Below are 25,426 nucleotides of genomic sequence, written 5' to 3'. Positions count from 1 at the left end.
TTATATATGTGTCCCATTCATCTGAAAACGCGCAAATATCTTGAGCATTATGAGCGATACGGAAAAATGTTCCAAACAAATGTTACGTGATGTACATGTCATACCAATATTTATTTTATATTGGAAAGCTTTATGAAGGCTATATTTTTAGATGAAAACTATACCTTTCAGATAAACCACTATCGAGATATTAAATTTCAACTTTGATATGATCCGGCATTGGCGTCATCCAATGTACATCACGAGAAAGTTGCTTTGACAAACTTTGTGCATCATAGTGGTTCTAAAAAGAGCCGATTGTGTGTATACGCATTGTGTGTGTATTAAATACTATCCTTAAAATAATATGACTTTTTACCCTTCTTAAGAATTAACATTTCGATAGTGGTTTATGCGAAAGGTACAAGTAAAGCGTTTTTAAAATGTTCCAGTGTCGACTGCAAGAACACAGGAAAAAAAGATATAGTCCTCATTTAAAAATATAAACGTGACATTTATAAGGCTTTCCAAAGTCATTTTTTGATAAATTAAATATTGGTACGGACATCGTATAACATTTGTTCTAAATATTTTTGTTTTCGAGATATTTACATCACGAGATATTTCCCAGACAAATGGCACACGTCTTACGATATTTAATTCTGAAACCTAAAATCCCAATTTGAACAGTACTTGAACGAGTGTACGAAAAAGAATGTCTTGTACATTTATTAACAAAAATCGAGATCTTTAATACTCAAACAAATATCTACTCTAGAAAATTATTATATGAAATTTTCAAATAATTTCCAACCAGTTTCAAAGGAAATTTTAACTTTCTAGACAGTTTTTTTCGGCTTTCACTCTGTTAGGTAGATTAACAAAATATTATACCTCAAGGTAGCACAGGAATTCTTAAAATAACACTGGTGCTCCGCAAAAATTCATGCCAACGAGAATCTTAACGCGATTATGTGGAACGTAAATCCGTAATTATCGAAACTTTTTTAACGATCTTCTTTGTAAGTTGTCCAAGCCCGTGACGAGGCTGTCAGGGCAGCGAAAGGCTTCGTTTTAAACTCAACGCGAAGCACCTGGCTGGTTATAGTCGATAATGCTTATGCACGACTTGCTTCAACCACTTTGAACTTGGAGGGTCGTGTAAATCGCACGGAAAACGGGCTAGTAGGTCACCCTACTTTCGTCCGTTACATTCCATGATACACGTTCAACATACCATAGAAATTTCCTTTGTTTATTCACTTTTACTTTTACGTTTATAGCTGACAGTTCGATGGCGCCGCCATCGTTTCGTTCGCGTTTACACTCGATATCTGGCGACGTTGATGATTCAGGATTTAATGGTACTTGCATGACATGTGTATATGAAATTTTTATTTTTAAAACGAATACTGGGAACGGGATCTTTTTCTTTCGACATTCCTGTAAGCTTATTTTTCGGGTATCTTATCATGTATTTGCGAGGATAAACTTCGTGAAACATAAAGTTAATATGTAAGTCAAGAGAGAGAGAGAATATTACCTGATAACGTATTGTGTTGCAAATTTGAAGATCGATTACATCAGAAATTCTCACATTCGTTAAAAATTCATTTAAATTTCATTTAAAATTCTAATTCCTCACTCGGCCAGCAAAAGATAATTCAACGTTCCGCTATAGTTAACAATACGAGCGGAAACTATATTAACATCTACTGACGAATTCAAATCGTTTCCAATAAAAAGCTTCTACTTTGTCTGAATGTTATGTTTCATTGTTTGTATTCATAAAGCAGTTAGTTTATAAGAGTTGGTTTCGAACTTCAAGATGAGTGATTGTAGAGTTCAAAAATATACTTATGAGAACTTTGACATTTGAAAAAATCGAAGCTCATAAAAGTAGTATTGGAACCTTGAAAGATTAGAAACTACACCACAGATATATCGTACTATACGACATGCACTATGTTCGCTACAATTCAATACCGTAAACAGAAATCTATCTTAAGCCTCTGATTAAAGTATTTAAAAAATTTATCTGATGAAGACTATTTGCGAAAGTATTTCATATGTGTAATTATCGAAGTACTTGTAAACATCTTAAACCTTACTTCGTCTAGCTCTAAGATTACATAATTAAATTTCGAATTATTTAGTAGTATTTTCGTATGAGCGAACAAATTTGATATTATGAACATGAAGTATAGAACCTGATAAAATGAGGCTTCGTTGGAAAATAAGGGCATACGCAAATACTTTTTGTAGCCACTATACTTGATCTCATTCTTAGTCAATAAACATTCGAACATGAACATTCTTACAATCTTATCGTTGTGGCATATGGTGAGACTTACCTGACCCACAAAGCTAAAAGCTCAGTACACCGATCAATCTCCATAAATGTTCCAATTCGAAATGCGACTAGCTTCCTAAATAGGCGGCTATAAACTTAATCGGACTGCATATTTACCAATATCGCTGGAAAGCGTTTCGTGTCGCATGAAAGCGAAAATAAAGACGCTCGTCACGTAACCACAACGAAAATGTTCCACTGTATGTATGTATACACGACATACATATATATACGTAAGACCGGTTTAAGCACGAAACGTCGCGAAGTCTCATAATTTTGATCGCACGAGCTACGGCGATAAAACAGGGCGAAATTGCCAAAGCAAACACATACAGTCGGTCGACATACGCGCGTACCACCTAGCTGAGGGTTAAAATTACGCTCTGACTACAGGTCAGGCTCGAGATTCGTTTGGCAACCCTGTCATTTTCCTCGAGAGCCCTTAACGAGTCCCGGCCCTACCTTTCTCTTCATCCCTGTCACCCTCGAAAAAAAGCAACCTTCTCGAGCCAAGGTGAAATAAAAGCTGTTACACTCGGTAACGAGCTTGGAACAAGCAATAACGTCGCATGGAAATTTATTACGGTAAACACGGACGCATCCCGAGGCCTCGTTGCTCATCGCGATCGCGCAGTAAAACGCGTTCCAAATAATTGCCCTGCTTGCCCCTTCGTACTTCTCTGCTCCCGCTGGGAAAGACAAGAAGTAAATTTCTCTTGAAAACCTTTTCAAACTCTTTCCATACAGATTTCCTCTTCAGGATTCATTTAGGTATTTCTTTAGGTCTCATTACGTACTCTTTTTATACTATTTGTACAATTAAGGGATTTATTAGATTTGGATTGAATGGAAAGCTTATGTGTTTTCGGAATATTAGATAGAGTTGTATGACCACAGAATTGATGTATTGTAATCAATAATGTATGATCCCTGTTACTATATGCCAATATTCTAGATTGCATAGAAAGAATTATAATAATAGCAATATAATCCTTTTCCCATTTCCAATATTCTAAATAATAAATCAAATAACGATTACAATATATTCTATATTAATCAACATTGTGTTCCTTAAAATTCTATTTTTCCCAGCTCAATACCGAAACGACAACCAACCATTATCAATTTTTTAAACAATATATAATACAATTTATCCTTGTTACAATTCTACGCATAGTAAAATCAACACGACAGCGATAAATTAATAAATCCAACTAACAGTCCCCCATAGCTCGACCTATTCACTGATTATCAACTGTCCCAAGTTTCAAGTAGAAAACTACCGCCACTGATCAGACCGAGCGTTACGCGGCACCGTGGTACTTCTGGTTCTATCGAAGCACTTCATAACACATTAAGAGGCAGTTTTCTTCGTTTCATAATCGATTACGTAAAGCAACGACGAACAGTTACGGTTCCGTTTTTGCAGGGAATATTTCGTGTCCGTGGGAGGCTCTAAAAGAAATGGGTCGACGAAGTTCGTGGAAGCTGTCGAATCTCAGGTACGCTCGAAATCGATCGTTAAAAGCGAGCTCAGACGATTTTTGCCAACAATACGAGCGGCCTATAAAACCACAGTAGATACCTCTCTCCCCCGCGTTTGGCTTCGTTATATTGGATTCTGCGAATCAATAAACCTCGCTTGCGTCACGACCATGCTGATCCTAATGCAACGAGCTTGCAACGCGTGTTTCAACGCTTCTGCACAGAACAGAGGAATCTTCGGTTCGTTTGTTGATTGCATACGCTGTAAAGAATGCGTTGCCTTTATTCGTTTTTCACATAGAATACTCGTGGTTTATTATTTCAGGTATTAATAATGGAAATTGTAATTCTTCCATCATCGTGCTTCTTTCTATCAAATTTGAGTATTGCATTGAACAAAATATTTTTAAGTATATTCTGAAATGTTTCTAAGAGAATAGCGTTCGTTGTATATAACATATTAATAATAGTAGAAGAAACCGTTAAAATGAATAATGATGCACGTGCAAATTAAGATAATACATATCGCACTTGTTACTAAATAGCGAACAAAATGTTTACTCATATTGGCAACAAAGCAACTTTTATTGTATTCTATCTATGTTTAAAATGCATTAGTGTAGATAGTGTAACTAAGAAAGGCCAATGACGTTTTATGTTTTAAACTCTGAGGAATTTCTTAGGAAATGTCTTTTTTTGAAATTATTTACAATTATCCGGATATTTTTCTTATTAGAAGAATCGATGAGAAAGCAACGCCTAAACATAACTTTCTATTTTTAAATCGCGTGTTGTTTCAGACGGTTGGTTGAATTTGTTCAGTCATTTCCGTCATAGGAATAATATTTGTTGATTTCGTGCGAAAACGTTGAAGTTTCCATGAAATAAACAGGCGTTTGTAAAAAAATTTGAACTCTTATCCCATCGATGAAGAGTTAAACGGTGATTACCGTGGCAAAAATTAAATCGCTGCTCCTGTATGACATCAGGAAATTTCAACTGTGAACAAAGTTCACAACGAGCCACTGGCAATATTTAAGGATTGCAACCTTTCGCCGCGAGGAAGCAAAGCTGAGAAAAACGATATGTCAAACAGAGTTCACGGATGATTACTAAAAAGAGAACACTTGTTAAATGTCACTGCTTTCACCGTCAGCTTTATAATCATACTTGATGATCCGATGAATAATGACTTTCCCTCTTACCATTTTCCCTACATTACCTATAAAAAGATCATTACTCTTATTATATCATCTTAAGAATTAAAATTCTACAGCTACATACAATCTCTATCATCGTGTGTCTTGGAAATTACGTACACGTGTATCCATACATTTTTTCATCTATATTTTTATATTCTATTCTATACCTTATTCGTGTATTCTAATAATTTAGTGGTATATAAACGAATTAAAGGCGACATTTAAACGGTGAAAAAGAATTTTCAGCTCTACTATCGAATAATCTCGGTATTTCCATGCCAGAAATTTTCCAGGAATCTCACAAACAAACCGCTATCCATCTCAATCGAAATAAAGAGTAACACAGTATACTATAAATATTTTCCCGGGGTTAAAGATCTAAAATTTCTAAATCTTTACGTGTATTTACTTCCTCGATTTCCATTCTTTCTAAAACTCTTAGAAACTACTAACAATCACAGAATCTTTCAAAGAAATTCAAGAGATGTTTACGTAAGTACTTGCAATTTGTCATTCGTAATCCTTTCATACAGCTAGTTTTGCCTAAAAGGAAGAGCAAAGTTACCCAAAACTGGTAGAATCTTCGAAACATATTTCCAGAGATGTTTACCTACGTCTAATTTCCTATTCAGAGTCCATTCACGTTTCAGTTTTTTTCATAAAAACGGAAACCAACGAGGCCTTCATGGACCAACTGAAAAGCGATTTATTAGCAGAACGGCGTTACGCATTCGGAATGGAACAACGACCAACAATGACGCGTCTCGCATTGGGCTTTCAGCGCTATTCTTGGCCAACCTGGGAGGCGATCCTGAAGTTGATGGATCGGTTGGTGACGCGCGAAAAGCGATCGTGCTTCCGCGAACTTCGTTCTCCTTCGACGTTCAAAGCAAGACGTATCGCGGCTGGAAGGGAGTGATTGCCGGAACTCTTCGTGAATTAACAAATCCACGCTTGTAGATCAAATTAACGGCTAGAAAAGCTCGAGGTTTCTCTTTTTTCTTGTTGGAACGTTGTAGAAAATCGTTTACTACTTCTTATTTGATTTTACTAAACAGAGAATCGCAAGTTTCCAATTTTAACGCGCCGAAAGAAAGTATACCAACGAATCGGATAACTTGTAGAGAAATCTCTTTTTCTTTATTTATTTTCATCTTGGAATTTGAGATTATTTCAGTCGTTTTGCTTGAAAATTATTAATGAAAACGACTTAACATATAAATGATTATAAATTATTCGTTCAGAATAAACTAGAGATTTAATATCACGTTACTATTCTAGTCACGATGTATTGCATACATAAATCATTTTAATTACAAACCATTAATTTTTGCCTTCTGAAATTTTCCATCTGAGATTTTCCTTCCAAGTTCCCCTTCGGCCTATGACGGATAAAAGAAATAGATTTACATTGTATAACATCCTTTTTCATATGTAGAAATAACATCGAAAGAAAAAAAAAAAAAAATAGGGAAGGTATAATATGTACAATAAGTAGGTACCTACATTACGTTATAAATGCCAACAAACACTTTATATTACCATGTATCACATGACAGTATACTTTACAAGTCGTATCACTTGTTTGAATTTAGCAAAGCAAAATTAAAAGGAACAATTTGAAAAAGCCCCTAATTTCTACATCATTCGCAAAATACAAATAATCTATTACATTCTATTATATCTATATACACCTAACTAACTTTACAGAAAAACATATTACAACAGAAAATAACTTTACTCGGTTCTTCTATCCATCGCATTATTTTCTTAAGACTTTTTCACTTCGTTCGTCGAAACAAAAAAAGGAAGAATGCAGGAATAATTATCAGACTTTCGCTTGTGGATTCAACATAGAAAATCAGTTTCCTCCTTACAGGGATCCAGGCTTTTTACATGGAGCAAAAAACGTGAGAAATTGCACCGGAGCGTGCAAATAGTAGTCGATTCTCAGCTTGGACTAAAAGCAGACGCTGATTTACAAGGCCAATAGCGTTTATCGCGTCTAGCAAAGTCTGTAAAACAAAGCGGAGGTCCGAGACCCTTTTAAGGGACGATAGACACGCTGTTTCTCACCCTATTTCGTTCAGGAGAGAATGCGAAAGAACTGGAAGCGATGAAAATTCGACTTTTCTCTCACTCTCTAGTAAAACGTGTCTACACGCGTTGCTTGATGGCCTAGTAAAGACCGAATGTGTCAGGAAAATTTATTTCGATCACGAGGGTGGATGAATTGTAGCGTCAGCGAGAACTCGTCTCGTTTTTCTCCCTTCTCTGCCTGTAGAATTTGTGTTCCACGTTTCCAGCTTTCTCCGCGTTCGTTTTTCCGCGAATTTCCCGATGAATATACATATATACATGCGTGGCCTCTATAGTGCAAAAAAAGCTCGTCGAGATTGAATTCGCATTATAGTGGAGATCGGTCGAAAGCGTAAAATGCAATTTTCCTGAAAGTGCTTCATAAATGTTGCAATTTATTTCTGTTAATTGGTACGGGAATGAGAACGCGTGAATCAATGGAATAAAAGGGACTAAGGTTGAATTACTGAATCTCTAAATCTGAAACTTAACATTCCACAATTCAAGTCCTAACTCATCGCTTCTATATTTTCTCAGAATCTTGTCATATTCAAATCTCAAAATCTTATATATAATTATACATGCATACAATAATATATTATATATACCAATATAAACTTCTACTTTGAACACCTAATCCATCAGCCATTAAAAAAATTGTCAAAGTAATACTATTGTACATATCGCGATTAATCAGAACAAAACGCATTAATTTTCAATAATCGCTTTTTCAACACTGTGGTAATGAAGAGACGACGAATCGTCACGTAATAATTGGCAGAGGACACTAATTCCGAGGACAAGCACGATTGATTTTATACTCAACTAAACTCATCTACGCTCCGTGTGCACACCTGACCAATCTCCTTTTTTCATCATGGCGACGTTTAATCTCGTCTTTTCCCGTCGTAGAGAAACGTAACTGCCGGAATTTATTGCCAGTACGAATTTTCAGCCTTGAATATCGGCATATTAATTTTCGGCTGGCGCACGAGAGACGTTCGATCGCTTCGTTAATTATTAGCCGATTTTTCACCGTCTCGAGGCTAACACATACAGAAATTCATGCCGACATAACGATATGAAGTACTGTAAGAGTTTTAGAAATATTGTGATGATCCACGCAAAATTCTCATTAGATAAATGGTTTACGCTAATTACACGTACTTAAGAATAATATGTCAAACGATCGATATTTCGTTTGACCTTGTCATAGTCCTAGAACTTGTATGTTCCAATCTCGCTCTTCTCTCAATACATAGAAACACTTAACTTTTTAAAGAAAAACTTTATCGTAAAATTTAAAAGAGGAGATCGCGCGCGTTAACAACGATGCTTTCAACAACGATAAGCTTGAAAGTGCAAAATTCAAGTATCACGCAATCATTGATTATTTCAGAAACGAACTGCTTTTAGCCTACGAGAAAAATTATCTTTTTTACGAATTACTAAGAAAGACATAATGTACTAAAATTTCAAACCAGTTTTATCAAAGATCGATAGGTGTATTTACCGTTTAGTTGATCAATAATTTACTAAAGTACAATGTTGCGTATATACAGTCAACAAGAAATAAACATGACTTTTAACCTTTAACGAAAAGTTTTTCTCGAAAGGGTGACAACAATATTCGAACGAGCTTTTGTTTTTTCGTGGATACAAACAAGAGAGAGGGGAGAGAGATAGAGACAGGGATGAGATGAGAGTTCCGGTGACCAGGTCCGACTAACATGTTTTTGCGAGGACCTCGAAAGCTTTATTTGCCGAGCGAGATTTTCCAATTAAACCGTGATTAATCCGCGCGACGAATGCTTAGGGTCGAATGTTTACGGCTCAGGGGAAATAAGTTGCTGGTATACAGAGCGTGGAAAATCGATACACACAGTGAGGGCAGGGTGTAGTGGGTAGGGTTTGGGTGCAGAGGAATCGACGATAATCCGATTTCGATGGACGGCACGAGTTGGATAATTCGTTTGCCTCGTGCCACTCCAAATAGAGAAAGAGAGATAGAGAGATAGAGAAAGAGAGAAAGAGATATAGAGGGATAGAGAAAGAGAGGAAAAAGATGAGTGTGTTCTATCTTCGTCTCCATCCCGCTTTTCTGTATTTCTCTCTCTGTTATCGATGGAACTATTGAATTCCGTTTTCCTCGACTCGCGTGACTCGAATCGCGAAAAAATTCGAACTACGTAGAGAGGAAAAGCGCTTCGCGATCGTTCGAAATGACTTTACATTCCACGAAATAGTTTGAGGATAAAATTCTTCGATCGAATGGTTTCGTCGTTGCGATTTTTATTAGTTACTTCTTATTGGGTCTTCCGATTATCTTGACTTGGGGATTTACTTTGTTGCGATAGTTGGGAAAACAGAGAAATTATGTTTGAGGGGAAGCTGATACACGATCATAGGTGCTGCATAAAAACATGATTTTAAAGGAGAAATATGTAATGAATGATGTTAAGCAATGGATATAGTACTAGAATTACATTACATATATCACAATGTAACATGTAAGACAGCGTTGTTAAGTTACAAACAGTCATTTGTATGTGCTATATAACATCCTCAAACTGGTTGCCTCGTTTGCATAATGTATAAAACATTTCGCAGCGTATTTTACGAGCGAATAAAGATGTTTAAGTTGGCGATTCTTTAATTATTACACAGTGTCTCCAAAAGCTAGAAATTATTTTGCAATGTTTCCCTTGCGTAAAGAAAGAAGCGAAAGATCACCTATACCCAAACGATGTTGTCACTCTCACGAACTTGATATACTCAATGTTTCATTCATGGATCATTCAAAATAATACTTTCAATATATGAGAACAATATATTATACATCATATGAGAATAATACTAATAATAATAATGAGAATTATATATATTCTAATTTACAAATTATATTCAATGATTTATATATAATGACAAATACTATGAGTAGTAAAAATTTAAGAATCGATTATAATGTACTTATAAATAACTGGATTATTACTTTAATTACACCTTCCACAATAATAAATAACTAAAAAAGAATCTAATAGAAACCATCACTTAAACGAAGACAAAAGCTTTCTGGTTTTACGTTTTATTATAATCCAACAGGCAATTTCAATCAATTAATTCGTCAAACGCGAGCCGCTGACGCGATACGCCATCTCGTATAGCCAGCGGCGACATTGCTATTATTGTCATACTATTTTCATAAGCCGCTCGGGCAAACCTGACGTAAATAAATGCGTAAATACCCCTATATCGCATTTTGACCCATAAATTAATTAACGCACCTAATCTGTTAATTCGTTTGACATACACGCACACACACGATTCCTAAGCGCGAATGGAAATCGCCATTTCCGCAGTAGGAAAAGCATGTTCCAGACAGCGTTACGACCTCAACGTAATTTGTCGTAATAGGCATGTTTGTTTGATGTAATACCAAGAGACTGAGTCACTACGATCGTTCCAGATCGCGAGCGACCTTGAAGAAAAGCGAAACGCCTCACATCGACTGGCAACGAATACAATTTCTAGATCGATCCGTCGAACCAATGTTATTATTTACCTTTTAAACGAAGCTGCATTGCAACGGAGGATTCGGGTTGTTGTCACGATATTCTCACACCATAACTCTACTTTTAGCGTAAAAGCACAACTTTGATATCTAATCTCTCCAATCGCATATCAATGACATTTTTAAAACGATTTTACAGTCAGTTATAGAAGTCTATATACGTATACTTAATGAATTCTTTGTACATGTATTATTTACTGAAAGAAATTAGAAACGTATTTTGCATCAGGATCATTAAAACTCACAAGCAGTGCCTTGTTAAAGTATTTGGACACTTACAGAAATCTTTTACTAGTACATACATTATGCGTCTTATATCAAACGTTTTAAAATTTCAATAGCATTATGTATAATGGAACACGTTTATTACATTAATAAAATTTGAAACAAATGGGAAATGTACGTACGTATATATAGAAGAATATAATCACAGTATTCGAACGGTCAGTTATTTATTATACTAGTAAGCTAAAAAATATTTACTGATATCGCTCTTAGCACTAACCATATACTGAAGACTGTTATGCATGTTGCACAGTACATTTTTAACTAAATATATATTTACAGCAAATATTTTGCAACTTTTATATACACTTCTAGATTCGTTTCACATTTTGCAAATAGAATCATGATAGTCATGCCTCATTATAGTGTTAATGAAACTTTAGAACGTTTCGTATGACGCATGTAATATATTCATCAAAATTTTCTATGTTAATATTTTTTATGTTTCGAATTATTTCATGAGTTACTGTACGTATAGCCTATATGAGCTCCTTAAAAGTCAAATTGATCAACTCTTTCTTACTTCTTTAATTTCATTACATAAATACACGATTAATATACAATTCTTGAGAAACAAATGGGTAATTTTCATAAGTTGAGATAAATTTAAAAAGCAATGTTTGTAAGTTCATCAATACGTCTTCTGAATGGCTCATATAACATATAACAAAGTCTCTAAGTTCGATTAATATAAAATATGGTTTTAGATTTTTAGAACTAACCTCCTAATTAAAGGAGTGTAGGCAGACTTTTCTAAGACACTACACATCACTGTCACCATTTTTATTAATTTAAGAAATAATTACTGAGACGTAGATCGTAAAACCGAAACGAAACATACATATATTTTAGTGTCATCTTAAGCGGTGATTGGTCAAAGTAGTTAGTTCGATATATCGAGCGTCGTGGTGGTTGCGATAATCGAAGGATCAAAGGCGCGATTACTGCGCCACAGACGCGGCAGAAATGCTTTTGAACCGTTACGAAGTGGAATCGTGCTCCGATCGCGTGACACATTACGGAATTCGCACCGTGACGGGTTCCGCGCATAAATTATCTGACCGTGTGACGCGTGTGTACACAGAGAGTGGAAAAAAGAAAAAAGAAGCAGAGTGGTGAACTCACGCGAGCTACGGTTCCGTTTCGCGATCATGATCAAGAAACGTCTAGAGTTGTCTCGAATGAAGAAGAGTTCGATACTCACGTGTCTTTGTCGGGTCAGCGAACACTATTCTCGTCCCTGGAACGAAGCACGAAAGTACGAAATGACGTCAGTGGAAGATCACTAGTTCCGTAATACCCTCGGAATATTCTCCTCGTTGCGTATCCACAGTCCTCTTCTCACCGTGCTCCTGCGTTCTCCTACAAGGTACGATCACGAAATATTCCTTGCTGTCACACTGCTTTACAGATCGTGTAGCTCCAAAAGATAGAACAAGCTGTCACTCGCGCAATCGATTCTCACTTTTGGTGAAATAAGGTTATGGTACACGACCGTTTCGTATCGCTACACGGGTTACGTATAAAAGTAAAAAAAAGAAAGACACGGAGGTTATGGGAAGAAAGGAAAACGATCGGAGCAGTGACGATGTTACCGTACTGCTTCCCTTTCTTCACTATCTTTTCTATCGATATTCGGTCGTGTTACTCGCTGCAACGACGTTCGCGGTGTGTGTCGTGTCAGTTCTCGAACGCAGCACTGAGGAAAGAACTCGTCCTTTGCGCGCGCGCGTTAATGTACACGCGTATATCTATATACATATATGTATATAGAGACAGATATAGATATTATAGACAACACGCGTGCCCCTGTAATGTCCTTCGTTCCGTTTTTCTTTTCCTTCTTTTCTTCGATCAGAGCAGTTATCGTTCCGCGAATCCACACGAACAGTCACTCGCGAGTGCCGCTGCGAGACTGGAACGCGGGGAAACATGTGCGGCCTCTTACATACCGCTGTGGACGAAGGGGGAGTCGGGGAGGGGAGTAGGGGGAGCCACCAACGAACGAGACGAGCGGTGGGGAACGATCCCACTCCTCGAACAGCGAGTGGGGTAACTGGCAAGGACGCGAGACCTCGACATGTCGCGGTCGCTCAGCGTACTACTTTTTTCCTAATACTCGTGCTTGCTTTCCTCCCGATCACATTGATAAGGGAAGTTATCAGGTGCCGCTCTCTTCTCTCGAGACCTGAAATTGGATAACCGAAAAAAAGGAAGAAGGTTGTCCCATTTGGGCTGCGTTTCTGATCTGTGCAAACGTATACGAAAATCATTGCAAACGCTAAAGATAGTAAAAGAAGTAAAGTGAGAGCTTGTTTCTTTTGGAGCTGGTTAACTATATTTAGAGCCTCGTTTTCTGTCCGTTGTTGAAATTTACCGAGCAAAATACAGTAATACCTGTGTATGTCTACTATTGGATAAAAATGATGTTTTTTGTTATCTACTCGTAAATATAAATTATTAGCAATTTTTAATTATCACTACTGCCTTTCGTACTTAAACCTTTCTGTATTCTCGTCGTTAACCATGGATCTATTACACGAGCTCTAAACGAGCCTAGTTTACTTATCTTTCATTAACGATGCACGGGATCACGAAAGATTTAAGAGGTTAATGTCATTTAACCAATTTATTTTTACTAAACTCTTCGTGAAGATAAGGAACTTAAATCTTCCAAATTTCCTCATGTATATGAGATATTAAATATATCGCTCGGCCAAAGAGAGATGTTCACGAAGGAACACCTCGATCTCGGAGTATCATTTAATCGTGTCTAGATAGGAAGACCTTGATTCACTTACGCGTAAGCACGAACCGACAAACCGAACGTGCAGGAAGCCCGCTATCTAAAGACAATCGCGACAAATCGCAAGGTAGATTTGTATCGCAACTTCCGTGATGAGGTAAGACCGGCGAGACGTAATCGCGATTATAAAGTCGTGTCGGCCGTCGGCCATGGCTCGGGGAGGAATCCATTTTTCTCTCCGCGTAACGCAGAAGAGAAGTTTCGCCGAATGATTGCAATGCAAGTTACTGTAAATCGCTCATAAGGATTGGAGAATCGCTTCTCAATTCGATACGCTCGCTGCATGGTCATTGTTGCGAGCGCTTGAACTTTTATTCGTTTTAGTTTTACGCTTTATTACAATTATTTGATGGAATGTTCGATAGCAAGTAAATAGTATTTTGAATTAATTATCTCAAATCAGTATCCGTTGTTTGCCACAAATACGTCGTCTTTTACGTATAGATGTTATTGAATTGATTAACAGTTCAAGTAGATTTAAAACAAGTGGAATATAGATTATTCAGTTACAATACTCTAAAGATTACAATCGGTCGATCGTAAAGGTATTAAGGCGATAGACATTCGATATGTGGGTCAGAGAACAATATTTGAAATCAAAGCAACAGGTTACATAATGAATAAATTCAAGAGAGTAGTGGTAGAATAGGTTACATAAGTTTGCAATAAAAATATCAAAGTTGCGTGTTAAGGTAGCGAAAAAGAAAAGTGGTTTTGTGAATTTCCAGAAACATTCATAAAACCGGTAGTTGGTAATATGTAACAGTAAAAGTAGCCAATCTCCTTCAGAAACAGGACACACAATTTGGTTACTCCAGTGAATGAATCACGCTTGACTCACAAAAATGGTGTCTCCCCTACAACTAAGGATATTTGACTCATTCTTCAGAATCTTCTAGAAACTCTATTCTCCATTTAAATACTATATCGCATCACTTAAGTTCAACCTCAAAATGTTTCGCACTTCAAATTGCGACAAATTATTGCAACAAAACGATACACAAAGATTCAACAGTGGAGTTCTACGTAATCCCGAAATCTGATAATTCACTTTCGCCAGCGCCAAATTTGAACATTCTGAACGACAAGAAGATGTTTGCTACTTGCAGCGTGTATTTATATCAAAAGCTCAGCGTAACATTTTTAAAGAATGCCCTCTTTGTATTTGCCATTCGTGGTATAGAATAAAATGTGTCACGCATACACGAACAGGGATGATAGAAGGAGCACGCACGAGCGCACCCTTCGTACAAGGCTCGGGCACGTGGAAAGTTCAACAGGAAGGAAACATCAGAAACGCACACCACACACACACCCTTCATCTCTCCATTTCACTTTTCCTTTCACGCGTGCCTTTTAAAGGTCCCATGGAAAGCAGCATGCGCTCAGTAAATAAAGGCCAGGGCACATTGCACTGTTCGTCGACTCGCTTCTGCAGCGTTTAAGGACTCTCCACGGCTATCTGCGGCGTTATCTGCGGTTTCTACTGCCTTCTCGCCCGCCCATCAGCTAGCCACCCCTTACGTCTTCCTCTTTCTTCTACCAGGTTACCCCTCAACCACCCTTTCCCAGTTCCGTGCTCCATTGAATTCGATTTAGTTTCTTCTCCGGCACTATCGATCGATGCCGCATGTTTGTTCTTTTTTCTTATCGTTTGTCCCGTTTCTCTTATCAATTTTTCTCTAGAAACCTCTTCTCCCACCCGGCGTACCGCTGACTGCGAAAGGCACCCCCGCTCGATCCAGTTACACCCTCGTTTGCACATCCGTACGGTCCTACTAGCCCCTGTTGACTTTCCTTTTAGCCGTATTTACGGATCCCTTACTTGTTTCTCTCTCTGCTCGATATAATTTTATTTGCAACCACTCTCACCGTGTTTGCGATCCCTGCCTTGCCAAGTATCTGGTGCGAATCACCGGTATCCTCCAAATCACTCTCCTTCCACGTTTCTTCCTTCGCTACAAGATTCGTTTTATTTGCTAGCGTTTGAAAGATCAAAAAGGTGAGAACCGTATTGGGGAGAATGCTTTTTCAGTTTCAATGTCAGAGCCAGTGTAGTAAAACACGGTTTATAATTTTGGGAATGGAGAATTCCATTTGTAGCTTTCCCGCCAAATAATTCGTATATAGAGGGTAAGGTGCTATATATGTTACATATGTAGTATTGTTAGCTATTAGGATAAGTTATACGGACGCACTTCTTATTCAAAGGCATCGCCAAAATAATAATATTATTGTGGACGCGTCATTGGTAGAGCTTGACGGTGGCTTATCAAAAGCTGTGCTCATGTAATCCATCAATTTTAGTTTAGAAAGAAAATAGTAGAGGGAAGATTTACACAAACGATTAAAGTATCCAATTGTTAACATATCAGACGTGAATTTTAGTCTATCATCATTTTCCACTTGAAACAGTGATTTCAGAACGATTGATTTTTTTCAGGTTCACTTGAAAAAATATTTCCTCTTCATACATTTGTCCCTAATTACTTACTTTAACCTTTGATTGAATGAATTCCTTAAACATTAACCACAAAGATCCATTGTACAGAAATGCCCCCCCCCCCCAAAGAGAGAAGAACAGAATTAGAAAAGATATTAATTAGATATTCTGCCTTGTACCAGTCGCATATTTACTCACAGAAACTTGAATATCTCTGCCCTTTAATCACTAACCCCTGTATTAGGACATAAACCGATTTTCTCTTATGAGGTAAACCAGTGATTCAACCACCATCAAAATTGATCCACCATTCCCCAAGCGGACGTAGTTAAATATACGACAGCCAGGCTCTCTTTTATAGCTTCATATTTTAACCTTTCCCCGGGCATACTCCCCCTTCCCTGTGTGCCTTCCTTCCGGTTTCTACGGCAGTTCCACGCTCGGGACGCTCTCGCTCGGTTTTCCTTTCCTTTGTTGCATCAGTAAACAGGTTAGCCAATTTTTCTGACGCAGGAAGCAGGAACGTGAGAGAAGCACTGGTATAAGAATGTATAGCAGGAGGAGGGAAGGCGAGCAGTTGCTTTAGATGTGCAACATTTTACGTACTACACGCTCTAGCGTGCACCAGCGTACAATACACATGTACGTGTCGCGCATATTGTTCGAGCAGGTTTTTCGACCGAGATTAAGAACGAGCATGTAGCTCGCGACTCTGTCCGGCCTAAGTATGCCAAGGATTACCGGTATGAACTTTTATGTTACAGCCCGCGAACGCAATAATCCGATAATACGTGCTGCGAGCAGGAAACCAACGGTGCCGTCTTACGCTCATACTACCCATGGTGACAGATTAACAGGGAGCAGTCCGAAAATCACCTCAGGACTTGGCTTCCTGGTAACAAGAAATGTATAATGTTTCAAGAATTAGAGGCTCGTTTTTTCTCAACGAATTCGACTTTGGAACAATTTTTGGGATTATCGGGTCTTTTGTCAAATTTTTAACCAGCCTACTGGTATTGTGGACATAATCAAAGATTTTGAAGGATTATTTGAAATAATTTGGTATTATTCGTTAGTATACTGAGGATAATTTAAGCAAATAAGGAAAAGATTCATATATTTACTTTCTTATTAAAAACTGCAACAATAGAATCATTTTCAGCAAGGAGATATTCATACAATTTTATAAATATTCGTACGAATTTTAATTTACATCGGTGTAGAATATACTTTAACAGTTTTGGATAAAATCCCTTCGGTTTGCCAATCAGTTGTAGTAAAATGATTGAATAACGAGATTAGTTGATTACGATTGTAAATGAATTAATTGCAAATAACATACATAATTGCATTAACATTTCCTATAGATGTAACTGCGGACCATCGGTTTGAGTAACGTATAGCATCGCGATACGATCTGAGCAAACATTAGATGGTTGCGAGACGAGCAACGGAAAAGTTCGTTTCCTTGATGCAACCGCGTTGTGCGTGAAAGAAACGGAAATAATTCGTTCTCCGATTGCCACGATTATTTTCACCTTGAACACGTCTAGCAATTAATCTGCGAGCGTTACAAGCACTTAACTTGCGATCACGTAGAAATCGATCCACTGATGAATAAATACGAACGAGATAGCTATTAAGCATCATAATTAAGCAATAGTTTATCATAATTTCTTGAGGTTTCATATAATTGTAGAGCCTATCGTAGATGGGAGAATTAATAATGTTGAATAAAAAAATGAATCCTTCAAATTATTTTCTATAGCCGCGATCTTAAAAAAAGAATTAAGGTGGAATGTTAATTAATAAATGTAATTTAATGATATAAGTTGATCGTAAAAGACGAGTCAACTATTCTCGTCACTCGCAATAAAAAGAAGAGAAAATAATTAACAAATTAATTGACAATGTTGCGACTCGATAAAGAAGGAAGAAAGAAAGAGAAACAAAGAAGAAATAGAAAAAGACATGAAGCAAGAAGAACAGATGTACGCTTCCACGTAACTAAAGTTAGAGGAAATTAATCGTTCGTAGACGTATGTAGTCGTTTGCGTAAAAATTTATGCAACTTCAGTACACCGGTAAATCGTGACTTGATTAATAGCCACCGATAACCGGGCCGATAATCGTGTTTGTCTTTTATACGAAGGCGCCAGGCTGCTAGCCAGTTTCTATTTTCCAGAGGTAAGCTTTTCGTGGTCACGGTCAACCAGCTGAAAACACTCGTATTGGTATTCGCTCGCTTGTTCGCTTGTTCGCTCGTTCGTCGTTATTTTGCGTAACAAGCTAACGTTCTTCCACCACCGTTTTACGACTGACCTCGTGGCACGTGTATGAACAGAATTGAACTATGTAGTGAGATATTGCGATCGAGCCGTAAAACTTCCTACCAAGCGATACGAATTCTATTTTCCATCTTAATTTCCGTTTTCTACATACGGTTATCTGGCTTAATTAATGGACTTATCGAAGCAGTTCATTTACTACGTATTATAATTTCATTTTGTGAAATACGGTTACAGGAGAAGTAATACAGAATTTTATGATAATCCGCGGTGATGATTTGTGACCAATTTTCCTTAGCAAAATTTTATTTGCGAGGTTTTCTAGATTTGTGAATGAAATATTTCTTGAAGAGAGATATTTATGTTCTTTCAAAGAAATAAAAAATATTGGAAAATGTTTTGCAGAAGTCTCTTCATTCATTTACAATATCATGCTGATTAGAATAATAAAAATGCAGAAATCTGGATATTATAAACGTATATGTATAATATTAAAATGCATATAAATAGACAATAAAACAGGTGCAAATAATTCTGACAAACGAACTGGAATTATTTCTTTTTCGTATATTTCAGATGTATTTTTAACTTAAAACGCAATGTATTCATTGAATATGTAAATCATAATACTTTGTTCCAAGTTACAATAATGTCAGTTTACATAAAAACAATACACCTTTTAGGAATGCAAATTGGTAAAACAAAATATTCCTAATTATATACTAGCCACTGTACATTCTAATTTTTGTTTTATTATTCTAACATACGCAAACTTAATATTATAAATATACTTGCTTGTATTATCTAATAATCTTTGAATAAATTTTTCCGATCTTCTCAATATTTTCAAAAGAACAGAGATGTCTTTTCCTAGTTCACATTCATTTCAAATCGATGTTACAACAATCGATATCGAGGTTCGCCGTTCGAGCTGCGATCGTTTTCGCGAAGGACAAACAATTCCTGAATATCGCGATTCGTTCCGGTGAGTCGAGGAAAAATCCACGTCCCATTCACTCTCTTTCGTTGCCGAGGAATTTGATGAAACGTACGTGTCCTTTTCAGATCTTGGCGTGCTTGCGATAAAAATACGGTTTTGTGAAAATTCGTGGTAAGAAACGACGGGAAAGACATTCCGATCGAGCAAAGTCAAATATTTGCGCGAGATGTGCGCGAGCTCAGGCGAACGCGATAACGTGAGTTCGCGCGTGTGAACATCGTATTTCCACGTGTATGCATATTCATAGTTTGCCAGGAAACGAGAATAGTGACGAACGAAACTTATTTTATAAGTAACTATTTATTTATTTCTTTTTTAATTTAAAGACGTCAGTGTCATACGGAAGAAATCTCAGTTTACTGCATCCAACTCACATAATAATAAACACAAATATGGTAAATTTCAATAAACTTTCCCTGTTCACAATTTTCTTTTAAGTATAATATTAACAGGATATTCCAATGTTTCTAATAATAAGAAATGCATTTAAATAGGACTTACACCAGCCAATCAATAATTTCAAACCTTACATGCATATATATGTATGTGCATACATAATATCATGAAAGTGTTCAAAAGTTGATATAAATCCTTTGTGAATACATCGTGTGTATTATAAATATTTGAACATTTTATTAGCTAGTTCCAAAAGCTCAATATTGTGAGTATATTTACAGATATCATAAATATTATCTAACATCTCTTTACAAATTTCTTCTTAACGTTTCGATCAAGTTTTTGAATCTTTCTTTGATTTCATGATAAGATCTTTTAGTGAGTGTCATTACCACGCCCCCATGGAATAATATCTATAATACCTTGTTTGCTTCTATGTTCACGTATGATTAATATTGTTTGCCATCGCGTGAAAAAATCGATAGTGTTATTATAAAAGTAAACACCTCCACGAGAGAACGTTTCCACATGGTATTGCGGGTAAATTCTATCGAAGCACAAGTGTACAGCACAAACTCTAACATTGTTGATCGATACGCGTATCTTATCTGAGGAACTCGTTTCACTGTATCGATTCGAACGATCTAATTCGATTGACGTCTCTTCTATAGAATTTTCTATACATCGTCGAACAATGGCGTAATTGAAAACTGTATCTCGAATATCGTATCTCAGACTGACATTTTTTTAATCATTTCTTTATTATTGAATATATATTGTTTAAATAGAAATGAAAAGGTGTAGGTACGTACATCTATAACATAGTGGAAATTAAAGCCACAAGGAAATTATTAATGTGAACGATTTTATTGTATTATATATGTAAATTGAAATTTTCCAAATGATAAACTGTGATTTGTTGAAATTGAAAAGGCATTTAAATTTTCCAAATGTGAAACTGAGATTCCAAGTTTAAACGAAATAGAATTAACTTTTCCAAATATAGATATGTGACTCCAAATTTCCATTCGATGGTGTAAGTTACAACGCACGCGCAGCATTCCAGCAGCATGAATTTGTCGAAATGGAAACTTGAAACGACAGGAGTGCAAAAATTCTCGCGAATGCAGAATTCAGTCATTCGTCAGCCGTTCGGGCTTTTTCGCGGCGATAAGCGACGCGAAGACCGCTGGCGATAGCGCAAAGCTTTTATCGGCGACCTACACAGACCAGTCACGACCGTGAAATTGCACATCACGAACAAAGCCATAACGTGCGCGCGCTTGCGTCAAAAAGTCCACCAGTTCCGGTTTTCCCCCGTTGAAAAACAATTTCCATTTCGCTTATCGATTGGGGAATACTGCACTATATATGTTGTAATTGCAACTAATTACGAATTCAACGAGCGAACGCCGACAAATGTGAGCTATGTGCTGCTTATTTATCGAATTGCTATATAATTAATTATGATTTAAACGCTGCGTAACAAACACATGAATTGGTCATGACACGGTACATTGGGGATCAAACATGAATGTCGGTTCACATCATGAAAATGACGTTCTAACGTTGCACGCTATAATATTGGAACCAGATTTTGATTCGAACTTTCTATATGTTCTTTATCATTATGGTTGTGTTAGGTAAGCTAAGTTAGATTTTCTGCAATATCTTTTTTAAGGACGGAATGACTATTGTTTGAAATAATCACTCGAGTAAAATATCTGTTGGTTTCCTTGATCTGCCTAATATGCTGCTTTTACGATTGCAAATCATGGTATGCACGTTGGTGGATTATGCAACGTTCTAGAAAAGCATGTATCTACAATATGCGGTAATAAGCACTGCTTCTGATTATTAATGTGTGACTAATCTTTACTTTATGATAAAATCCATACGAAATTTTTTATCGCAAGTTCATAAGTCATCCTTAATACCTATGGTCAGTGATGTAATGGATATTAATAGAAAAGGTTATGAACTTTGCTATTTATGCTGTTGATTTCATACCGCAATCGTAATATGACAAGATCGATTTTGGGAAATTTCATTGACAGTATCGAGCTAAATAAAAGCGTGACGTACTATGAAATACTATTGCCATACCAACAGCAACATTATTTCTCGGTCATTCGACGAAGAATGAATCGTGACCTCATCCTCTCAAGACGAAGTAATTAGTCAATACTCTATTATTCAATTCGCTCGGGTTAATCCAAATGCGGGTTAATCGAGATGTTTACACAATGGGATTAATTAATCTTCGATGGAATTATAATTAACACGTACTATAAACACTGAAATATTCTCGTTTAATGTCAAATTCACAGTTTAGCTTAGATGGAAAATCCATCAAAATCGCCCATTTGAACATTTCTATATATAAAAGTCCACGTAATTCAGTACCATTTAATCTTAACTACAACCCTGAAAACAAACCAATATTTAGAAATGTCGATTCTTTCGAAATATTTCGCGTACATGAAGAGCTATATTTGAAAATCCAGTCTTAGGTACAATACTCAAAAACAAACCAAACTACAAACATCGATTCTTTGAAAAAAAAAAATTCTTCAAAATCTCGCGAGGAAATTTATTCAGAAATTTTCCACTGACACCGAGTCCTACGACCTTATATGATCCGACTTCGAGCGATGAAGCAGCAATTTTTCATTCGAAAGCCACCACGCGTCGCATCAAAACTAATATGACGCGGCCGATGACACGTGACCAGCCAGATTAATGATCGTACGACAGCCGGTTAACTCCGTTGCGTAATTCGGTGCGGAGCACGAGCCTACCATGCAGTGCACAGCCATTCACGAAGAAGTGGTTCTGGTTTAAGGTGGATCCGCAGCGAACCGAAGCGGTGGCAGTAGCGCGCGTATATACGCCGGTGAACCGGTTCACTCGATTTCATTCATTTGCCGGATAATCGTTATGTTCCTGTTTGCGGCTCAGGGACGTACCGACGCACGAGTGCACGCACTCAAGGTCTCGGGTTTCATACTCGAGAACCGAGCTTTCGCCTACCTCGTCTCGTAGTGCAGCCGTTGTTTCTACTGCTGTAGCTGCTGGCTAGTCTTTGCCGTTTCTCCGTTTCTACTTGCTGTTGCTGACACGGAAAGTGGTACGAGGCGTGTGAAAGTCAGACATGACGATGCTGTTCCGTTAGAACGCACAGATTCGAAGGAACTGAAGATGTCTTTCTTCTTTCTAATACTTTCGTAATTCCATTCGACTTCATAGGAGGCACTTAAAAGTCTAGCGAGTCGATTTTTGATAAATTGTTCAATTTTAATATGTGTGTCCTTTTGCACGATTGGCACATTAGTAGAATATTATTAATAATATTTTATGCAATTTCCTTATTAAAATTAGAAAATTAGAAAAAGTTTAGATATTGTTAACTTGAGGTGTATATATAGGTTATGAATGTTTATATTCTAATTTTAGACTGAGAATGATAAAGCAAATATGTATCTTTCTAGATAGTGAGAAGAAACCGAAGTTAAATGGAATACTTCCTGAACGTAATGTATGTTTCATGCTTGATGTTTTATATATTTTTGTGTCTATATCTACTCTTTTTTATATTTACTTCATTTTTGTATATTTACTTCGCATGGCAACATATTTATACGTCTCAAATAAATAACAAGTTTGTTCGTATAATAGTAATTGATAAACTGATTATGATAAACAGCTTCGAAATCAAATAACAGTCCATAAGTCAGTTAATTTTCCTATTCGACTTAAAATTGTAGTATTATTTACACAGTAGAAATATATACTATACAACTCATAATTTCTTAATTTATTAGTATCAGTGTTTAACGATCTATTTAGATAAGTTGATCATTTTAACTTTTGTGGGATTCATGTGGATTTTGATAAAATATTTGTTATGAATTAAGGATCTATTGCACATATTAGATATCAGTTTTATTTTACCGAATATTTCCTTCGATTTTCTTGAATTTTTTAATACAATACTGAAATAGTATATATATTATAGAACATATCATAATAAGCTGTAATAATAAACTACTGAGAGTGTACGTATATGTATAGGAAGCTAAAAGTCTACTCAGTTTTCTATTTTGGAAAGTATATACGCGTTAAACTGTTAATTATTGTTTTAATGTCGTACCGACTATCTTAGTTATTAGCGATAATTGCTACTTGTTACAGACTACTGTGGCACAACAGTTCAATTTAAATTTATGTAACTTCGTAATTTTGTGTACTTACAATTCATTATTCGATATTCAAATAAATATCAAATTAGGAATTATTATTTATAACGTTAATGCTTTGCGCATAACATAATAAAATTAAAGCTGATGAAAAATAAAACACTGATTAAAGAATAATAATTGCTTATACTCTCGTAGCCAATGAAGTTCAAAAGGAAATCAGAATTATAACAGAAATCGAAAATAACTCTATTTGGAGAAAGAAGCCAATTCTACTGTCATCTTCTTCAAACTGATAACTTCCTGATTCAAATGAGTCTTTCCCAATATCTTTATCTGCGTGTACCAATTTTTGGACGATTGTCAACATCATTTAGAAATACTCCTATTACAAATGGAAAACTGCCTGTTATGAATGAACGTCATTTTGCTTCGTATCTTGGTTCCTGATCAATTACTTTAAACGAGGTCTCGCCTGCTTTCGTCGAACTTTATACAATCTCGATCGAATGATATGCTAAAATATTCTTTATTTTCAATGTAGTCAGTTAAAAGATTTACCAACGGTAACAATCCACCACACACATCTACAAAACGCAAATTCGGATCTCGATTTCCGGGTCACGAAGCTTCATAAACAAGCGATCGCACGCGGCAATGTTGAAATCAGCAATCTCATTGAATACACGTCACAATCTTGAGTTACGTGTTACTTTCATTAAAAGGACTACGATGTCAGGTGCATTGCCATTTATAAGTATTTAAACAGCTGATATATATAATTCGATCAGAAGATCGATAACTTTTGTTATATCTTCAAAATTAGGATTAAAGAACGTTTCTCTACCATTAGTTTTTTACCTCTTGCTATATGTGAGATCGAAAACTCTGTTAAATTTCACTGAAATACGAACGAAATTTACATAACTCTGATTCCATGTTATCCATAATGAATGACATTTCGTAAAATCTATATAAACACTTACAGTAGAGTGAAAATACAGTTTTCGATCGTTCTAAAATGTCAACATTGAACGGACACACTTAAAATCACTTAACTCAGAAATGCACTTAGCGCAGGATCAATGTTCATCCACCTATTACTTTTTTATTTATACTAATTGGTATTAATTACTGTGTTTGTCAATATCTATTAATTCTATGCTGTTCGTTTGAGATAGGATCAGAGGTTAAAATTAAATGAAAATGTTTCATTCTTGAAATATATTTTATATCTATATCTAAAATGACTTGGAAGTGTCGAAGTACTTATGGGCGATAGCGTTATCCTGGGACAATAAATCGAACCTTTGAGAAAAGTCCGGTGGAACGCAACTGCA

At 36.3% G+C, this 25,426-nt stretch overlaps 1 protein-coding gene across 4 annotated transcripts in view; it reads right to left on the bottom strand.

Annotated features, from left to right (window-relative positions):
* The window catches only part of LOC139985349 (uncharacterized), a 119,526-nt gene that overhangs the window by 45,322 nt on the left and 48,778 nt on the right, over positions 1 to 25,426 (bottom strand). For 2 of the 4 annotated variants that reach the window (XM_071999724.1, XM_071999725.1), the window contains exon 3: positions 12,159 to 12,316. The exons of 1 other annotated variant lie outside the window; for it this stretch is intronic. The gene's annotated coding sequence lies outside the window, so the exon portion shown is untranslated. Of the gene's footprint in view, positions 1 to 12,158; positions 12,884 to 25,426 lie in introns of those variants that run through there. One more of the 4 variants, XM_071999723.1, reaches the window with a different exon arrangement.

This window comes from Bombus fervidus, chromosome 3 (assembly GCF_041682495.2).
Source record: "Bombus fervidus isolate BK054 chromosome 3, iyBomFerv1, whole genome shotgun sequence".
Classification (NCBI taxonomy): Eukaryota; Metazoa; Arthropoda; class Insecta; order Hymenoptera; family Apidae; genus Bombus; species Bombus fervidus.
Note: the sequence above shows the minus strand (reverse complement) of the source record. Positions and strands in the feature narration are given on the sequence as shown.